The 7,437-nt window shown below is 37.0% G+C and overlaps 1 long non-coding RNA gene across 1 annotated transcript; it reads left to right on the top strand.

Moving 5' to 3' along the window:
• The first annotated feature begins 2,585 nt into the window (after positions 1-2,585).
• LOC135198348 (uncharacterized) lies at positions 2,586-6,884 on the top strand. Its single transcript, XR_010310759.1, has 3 exons — positions 2,586-3,361; positions 5,379-5,485; positions 6,825-6,884. It is a non-coding gene; the product is annotated as an uncharacterized LOC135198348 (long non-coding RNA).
• The last annotated feature ends 553 nt before the right edge of the window (positions 6,885-7,437 follow it).

Genomic DNA, 7,437 nt, shown 5'->3' with positions numbered 1-7,437 from the left:
CTGCTTCGTTTGTTGAGATTTTGGCCTCCAAGAGTCCAAATACTACACTACTATGAGATTCAGGACCTCTGTAACACGGTTTTTTGGCCTTTGCTCCTTATCAAAGCATCAGATGTAGCTGAAAGTTGACATATGTATATTTTACAACCACACACAAATTTTGTCAGCATTATCAACAACCTAAACCCGATAGTTTTAATTTTTATAGAGTAAAAATGATCTAGCCGACGCCATGGCCAATGATTACGAGCCAAGAGTCGAAAAACATTCATTATTTAAGCAAGGTAAACATCGTTTTACGAAATGTTGCTCCGCCCATCCGCCAGACAGAAACTTCATTCACCTTGTTCCATCGGCTCTGAAACCCAATAGCCAGTCAAGAATGGCTAACAGGATTTGGAATTTTCCCCGTGGTTGCAAAACTGCATTTGTCTTACGACTTGTAACTTTATACAGTCAAGAGAAAGCCCGTGGCCATACTTACTATAGCCTGAATAGGTAATTATTCATTTTATAGTTTAAATCCAATGTTATGGTCTGATTTGTATTTAGTGTAACGTGATTATAATACTTGTAATGTCATTCAGAATTTTGAACATTTCCATTAACTATTCACTATGCCATCAAGAGAGAGATTGTATGTAATCAGCCTTTATATAACTATTTTTTTAAAATAAAATTTTTATCCAAAGTAAATACAAGCTTATATGTGCTAAAATCTCTAGCAGACCAACAGATCATCCGATATTTTTTTCTTCTTCTTTAGGCCGTACGACGTGTTGGATATAAAGACTTTATGAATGGCGGAACGATACATAGATGTGGGTGGGGTGCTAGCGTAGCAATACTACTGTAGTAATAGCAGTAATATACATGAATTAAACATTTAGGCCAACTGCTGGGATCCTTGAGGATCATTTAGCATTTCTTATAACTGCTCGAGAAATGAGTTTTTATAGCCAGAAGTTAAATTTTCTAAACCAACAATGCCCATGATAGCCTTCAGTGTTATCCTGAATTATAACGAGGCCAAAGTGGGTGGAGCCTCGTGAAGTCATCATTCTGACGATAATTATTGGTGAAGGTTTAAAGCCAAAATACAGTACCGGCTATTTTTTTTTTTTCAGTAAATAGGTAGATCGCCAATAAATAAAAATTGCGTGACATTGGATATAGCAGTTATCAAATCAAGCTTGTCTACTATGTTTTTTTTAAAATTACCATCTATTCCCTACATCTTGTCAATCTGATTGTGACCTATTAAGTAGACTGTAATTTCTTAGGACACTTATTTTGGGAGTTAGACTAATAATCGAAGTGTTTTTGTATTTATTAACATATTTTGTTGGTTTGTTCATTATGACAATTATCAGTGGAGAGGCTTCAGAGTTCATAAAGGTGTACTGCTTTGCTTGTATTTAAAATTGTATGTCATTATTGCCAGAGGAATAGCCTTCGTTACGTATAGCCAATCTTCCATCGAGAAAGAGGGAAGAAATGCTGTCAGAAGTTACGTAACGAGTGCGTTCGAAACCTTTTCTCTGAGTAAGTTGGCCCGTCTTCAAAAAAAGTCACTTTTACATTATAAGTACTAAATTTATTCAACCTACGTAATGTAGAATACTGTCAAAATTTACGTGTAGATATAATATGTATTCTGAATAAGCGTTATATTTATGAAATGCATAGATAAAAAGCTATTGCGAAAAAACCGTGTTACAGAGGCCCTGAGTCTCATAGTAGGTCTGATCCGTTTGTCAGAGTTAGGGTTAAATTCAATTAACACTGTACTAAACATTAAACCGTGGCTTCTTGGTTACTGGGCGGTATGAATAGTTATCATGTCTGAAGTCTAAGATTTTGCTGCTAAGGATATGTCATCCTTTGGTCAGTTATTCTAAGAAATGTAACACCTTTTCCCTGTTTTCAATCCAATTAATGGTTAAGAAGCATGTGATGTGGCTTAAGTGGAGTGCATCAGAAAATGGAGATAAAAATAAACGGTAAAGTTGATTTTTTTCAGTGACCTAGTTTTTATAGTAAAATGGATAGTAATACGTCTATCACAGACCGTAGAGATTGCATGATAATGCACACATATGTTGCATGAATTATTTCAAGTTTTCATGAAAATATTTTGTCCTTTTAATTTTCAATATTTCGGCCAAATGTTGGTTCTCGCAGGTTCCCTGAATAGGAAATATAATATACGGTGCCAATATTTCAGTGGTGCTGCTCTTTTTGACTTATGGGGCTAATGACTAAACTTGAGAGAGAGAGAATGCAATAGAATATTTTTTTTTCCTGGGGGAGGGGGAGGGGTAAGGGGAATGGAGAGGTCCATGCTGTTGTTACGTACAATGGACAAGAAATTTGTTTCGAAACTTTTTGTAACTATTGCTGAAGTGATTGTGCAACTTCGCAAACGACGACTAGTGATTTTTATCATTGAGCCATAAGTACATAACTTATAGAATGCCATAGTCGAAAACTTCTGCAACTGGAGACTTAATAATCTCTATTTTTTATAACTAACCCTTTTCCATTATGAGGAATTGATGTAGATAATTTTTTTTACAGACATTTCTCTTCAAGGGCTAAGGCCACTTCGATTCAACTTGTTTCAATACATCCATGAAGGCAATTCGATATAGCTCCGCGATTTCGATGATAGCTCTGTCAAGTCATTGAGTTTCCGGGAAAAAATAGCAGAAAAAACGTAACTGTTTTAAACAATCGAGGTCACCGCTTGTAACAAAACACTTCTCCTAATTATCAAATCTTTTTAAGGTCAGATACAGCACTTGATAGATAAGTAAACCCAATCGCTTAGCAGGGAACGCAATGCTATACTCAGGGAAGCGAAGTCTGCTACTACGTTGTTTGTATTCTAAAATAATTATTTTGTGGTAATCAGTGTAAGTACAACATTCATTCGTCTTTGGAACAAATTTTGTCGTCAGTCAGTCAGTCTTTCTAAGCGTGCTATTTAGTAGTACTTGGTTTTGTTTTGTGCATTAAATTAAAAATCACGAAGTCAAAATTTTCGTAAATGTCAGATACGTGCCTATAAATCTAACGTAAGCGAGGCAGTTTTGTTAAAGATACTAGTAAATGTTTGAAAAGATAAGTTTTAGTGTTTCAATTGCTTTTGTGGAAATGAACGGGGCTGTATCAGATCGCCTTGATGGATGTACTGATTCTGAATTAAATCTGAAACATCAGCTTGAATCAAGACAACGGAGGAGGAGGAACAACCAGGAACAACTTGAGCATGAAAATATATAAACATTTCTAAGTAGAGTTCTATTCAACCCGAGCTCTAGACCCTAATGCAACTCTGAGTACCGAGTAAGACGAGGTGAGCGAGCGAACTAATTCTATTCGGTTGTTTGAGATTAGCTGGCCTTATGCCAGCACGGGCTCATGCTCCAAGCGCAGCCCGTAGAGATTTATTCGGGAAATGATGTGGTGGTTGTTGTTTAAGATTAAGCTGGCTTTATGCCAGCACGGGCTCTTGCTCAAGAGCAGCCCGTAGGTCATATGAATATTTTGCAGGAGGAAAGGTGAGTTTAAGGATATGAGGTGAGCCTTTATTTATGATCTCAATGGGATATGCAGGTGAAATGGTATGATTTGCAAATGAAAGGAAAAGTGAGCAGGCAAGGTTACAAACCTCTTTAAACCCTAAGGTACCCATCAGTAGATGAAAAAGATCGATAGTATCGAGTCCTAGCGAGTCAGAGATAGCCAGTAAGGAAATCGAAAAAGTTATCGTCGTAGAAAAACGGAAAAAAAAGTGCATAACTCTATAGAGTTCAAGGACCACATTTCATTATTCGAGGATAGAAAAAAAAACACCGATCGTTATGTTGTTTGAGATTTAGCTGGCCTTGTGCCAGCACAAGCTCTTGCTCCTAGAGCAGCCCGTAGCGATCGTTATGTTGTTTGGGATTAAGCTGGCCTTGTGCCCGCACGGGCTCTTGCTCGTAGAGAAGCCCGTATAAACGATCGTTATGTTGTTGTTGTTTAAGATTAAGCTGGCTTTATGCCAGCACGGGCTCTTGCTCACAGAGCAGCCCGTAGATGGAAATCGTTAGTAACAAGGCTGTGCATAAGGCGACGTGCGGACGGAAGCGTAGTGTCCGTCACGCACGCATGAACAAACATAAACAAAAAAGGGACAGACCCCCGCTGTAAACATTCTTATAAACTCCATCCCATTTAGAAATCTGATCCAGGTTTCATACTGAATATTAGTTTTGTGGTTTTGAATATATTTCATAAGGATATTCATCCTATGTATGCCTCTGATTTGCTTACAAAGCCTGTCGGTAAAAATAGCCGTTCTATGTCATGTGTACATAACAAAATCCGAGCGGTTTCTTGAGCTAATTAACTGGCGTTCCTCATAAAAGCGTCAGCTCTGACATTCGTTGCTTGATAAACCAGAGGTAGAGACCATATTTACTGAAAGAATCAACATCTCGTTGTTAATACATCACAATATTTCTGTGCTTCCTCGGTATGTATCATATTGGCTACAAGGTTATATATCATATGAATTCACCTTTAATACTGCTGCTGCTGCAACCTACAATCTAGACCCCCTTATTACATAGCTGTTAGCGAAGTTCAGTGATGTTTTCGAGCAAATGACACCCCATTCTGTATTTAGTTCTAACTTTTTTTTTACCTGATTTTCGTGTTAATGACACCCCTTACTGTATATAGTTCTCGCTTTTTTTTACCTGATTTACGTGTAAATGATAACCCTTTCTGTATACAGTTCTTCCTTTTTTACCTGATTTTAGTGTAAATGACACCCTTTTCGTATACATTTCTTCCTTTTTTACTTTATTTTTGTGTAATGACACCCTTTTCTGTATATAGTTCTTCCCTTTTTACCTGATTTTCATGTAAATATCACCCCCCTTCTATGTATAAAATTCTTCCTTTTACACTGGATTTTCGTCTAAATGATACCCCCTTCTATATGTAGTTCTCTTTTGACTTGATTCTGTGTTCATCACACAAAATGCGCGGTACATCTAGCCTACTTGACTGTTCCACCAAAGGCTACACGAATAGATAGATAACAGTCTCTTCTCAGGTGTAAAACAGAGCCAAGTTGTAAAGGGGGTCAGGTCAACTATAACTAGTAGATTACAGTTTCAGGTATAGTGGTGTTCTTAAGTATTCCAGAAGTGACAGGAGTAGTTTGTGTCTAAGTCTGTCCATTCACTGCATAAACTTCTGCTGCTTCATGTGTCGAGGTTTTTAGCCTCTACACACTGCTACACTAGGTCTCATCCTTCTGTTGGGGTTAAGGTTAAATTTAACTGAATTCTTGCTAATGCAGAATTTTTCGTTCATAGGTGTCTGGGTTTTTCAACTGATTGATCACGTCAGATCCACGACAAAGCAGCTTGCAGTCAAGTTTTTTCCTAAGAAAATAACATCCTTTGGCCATCACTCGTGAATGGTAAGGAATTGCTTTGCGCTTTTTTCCTCTCTCTCTCTCTCTCTCTCTCTCTCTCTCTCTCTCTCTCTCTCTCTCTCTCTCCAAATCAATGCTGAAACACGCGACCTATGTACAATGTATCAGAAAATGGCGACAATACAAACGGTTGTAGTTCATTTTTTTCCCACTGACCTAGTTTTCAGTGAAATAGAGGGTAATGTTCTCATTATAAAGATTAGAGATCGCATGATAGTGCACACTGATATAAATATTGCATCCTCCAAAGCATTCACGGAATTAGTTACTCCTTTGACTTTCAGTATTTCAGGCAAATGTTGGTTTTTTTCAGATGCCCAGAATAAAAAATGTAAGGTCCAATATTTAACTAGTCTAAGGTGGTATTAATAACTCTTTTGACTTAACTGGTTTAATGATTAAATCTGAGAAAAAGAATGGAATCATTTTTAAGGGGGAGGCAGGGAAAGGACTTGAACGAAAGATCCCACTTGCTCTTATGTACAATTCACAACAATCTTTTTAAGCTTTCTGTAACCAACTGACATTCGAGGTAACAAGTTTTTGCGTAAACAGTGCATGGCATTAAGAATCATAGTTAATTTAACCCCCGTAGGGGGGTAGCGCCATCAGTGCACCTTCTGCGGTGCAATGTAGTCATTATTTGCTGCGTCCTTTCGGCTCCTAGCTGCAGCTACTTTCATTCCTTTTACTGCACCTCCTTTCATATTATCTTATCTTTTCTTCCATCTTACTCGCCACCCCTTCCTAACAATTGATTCATAGTGCAACTGCGAGGCTTTCCTCCTGTTACATCTTTCAAACCGTTTACTGTTGATTTCCGTTTCAGCGCTGAATAGCCTTAGTTGCCCCAGTGCTTGGCATTTTGCCTAAAAATGTATATAAAAAAAAGTACTTAATTTAGCCCTCTGGTAAGTGTGACGTCATCTGGCGAGTTTGGCAACGATGCAATAAAATAAAACCATTTGCGCAGAAGGACGTGTCGTATAAGGAATTAGAATTGACTGAATCTGTAGCATTGGACTGAACCCTTTTCAAATGACATTCCAGGCTGACCTTTTTAAGGATATAACGTATATATTCGCTATCAGTTACCTGAACTAACGTGTTTTCATTTTACGATATATATTTCATACAATGATTTTCTCCCCCATTTTTTTTATTCAGTGTCACTTTTATACATTTAATACTACACTCTTTTTAGTGCCATGGGGTACGTAGGTAATTATATCTTCATCCACTCATTAGGGGAAGGTTTGAACTATATGCTTAGACTATTTATTATTTCAAGGTATGCTCAATCTAATGAAGTTTTTTCTTCCAGGCTTATAGCTAAAGTACCTTCTGAGGGAAGTGAAAGAAAACTAAAAAAAAAAAAAAAAAAAAAAAAAAAAAAAGGTTCAGAGGGATTCTGAAGGTGAAGAAAGCAGGCAGCAGAGAAGTTTACTGGCTGCTCTATGAACAAGAGCCTTTGCTGGCATACCGCCAACTTGATCAACAACAACAACAACAACAAGGTAGAAGACGACGGTGTACTACCACATGAAATTTTTAAAATTCAGAAACACTTCAAGTTACTGTGGCTGGAAAAGGATTAATATAAAGATTATGACAACTCACTATATACATATTAGAAGGATGCATAGTTTTTAATGTAAACTTCCTAGTTTAAATCAACTATCAAGTAGTTAAGTACGATGCAGGATACAGAGTTCCGTCTTTACTCGAATCTAGTATTTTGATATCAGTTTGATATAGGTAGTTTAAATTCCTTATTCAATATTAGCTATCTTGTATGTTTCAGGATACGTGCTTCTTCTTTTTCGTAAGATTCATAACAGTTTAAGATAAGCTTTATAAACCTCAGTTATTCCTGGATAAATACATTGTTTCTACGTAGATATCTTAAGAGTTTATTAAATAGCTATGCTTCAAGA

The sequence above is a fragment of the Macrobrachium nipponense genome, chromosome 22 (genome assembly GCF_015104395.2).
Source record: "Macrobrachium nipponense isolate FS-2020 chromosome 22, ASM1510439v2, whole genome shotgun sequence".
Taxonomy (NCBI): domain Eukaryota; kingdom Metazoa; phylum Arthropoda; class Malacostraca; order Decapoda; family Palaemonidae; genus Macrobrachium; species Macrobrachium nipponense.
The sequence above is the reverse complement of the archived record's forward strand: the minus strand, read 5'-3'. Positions and strand labels throughout refer to the sequence as shown.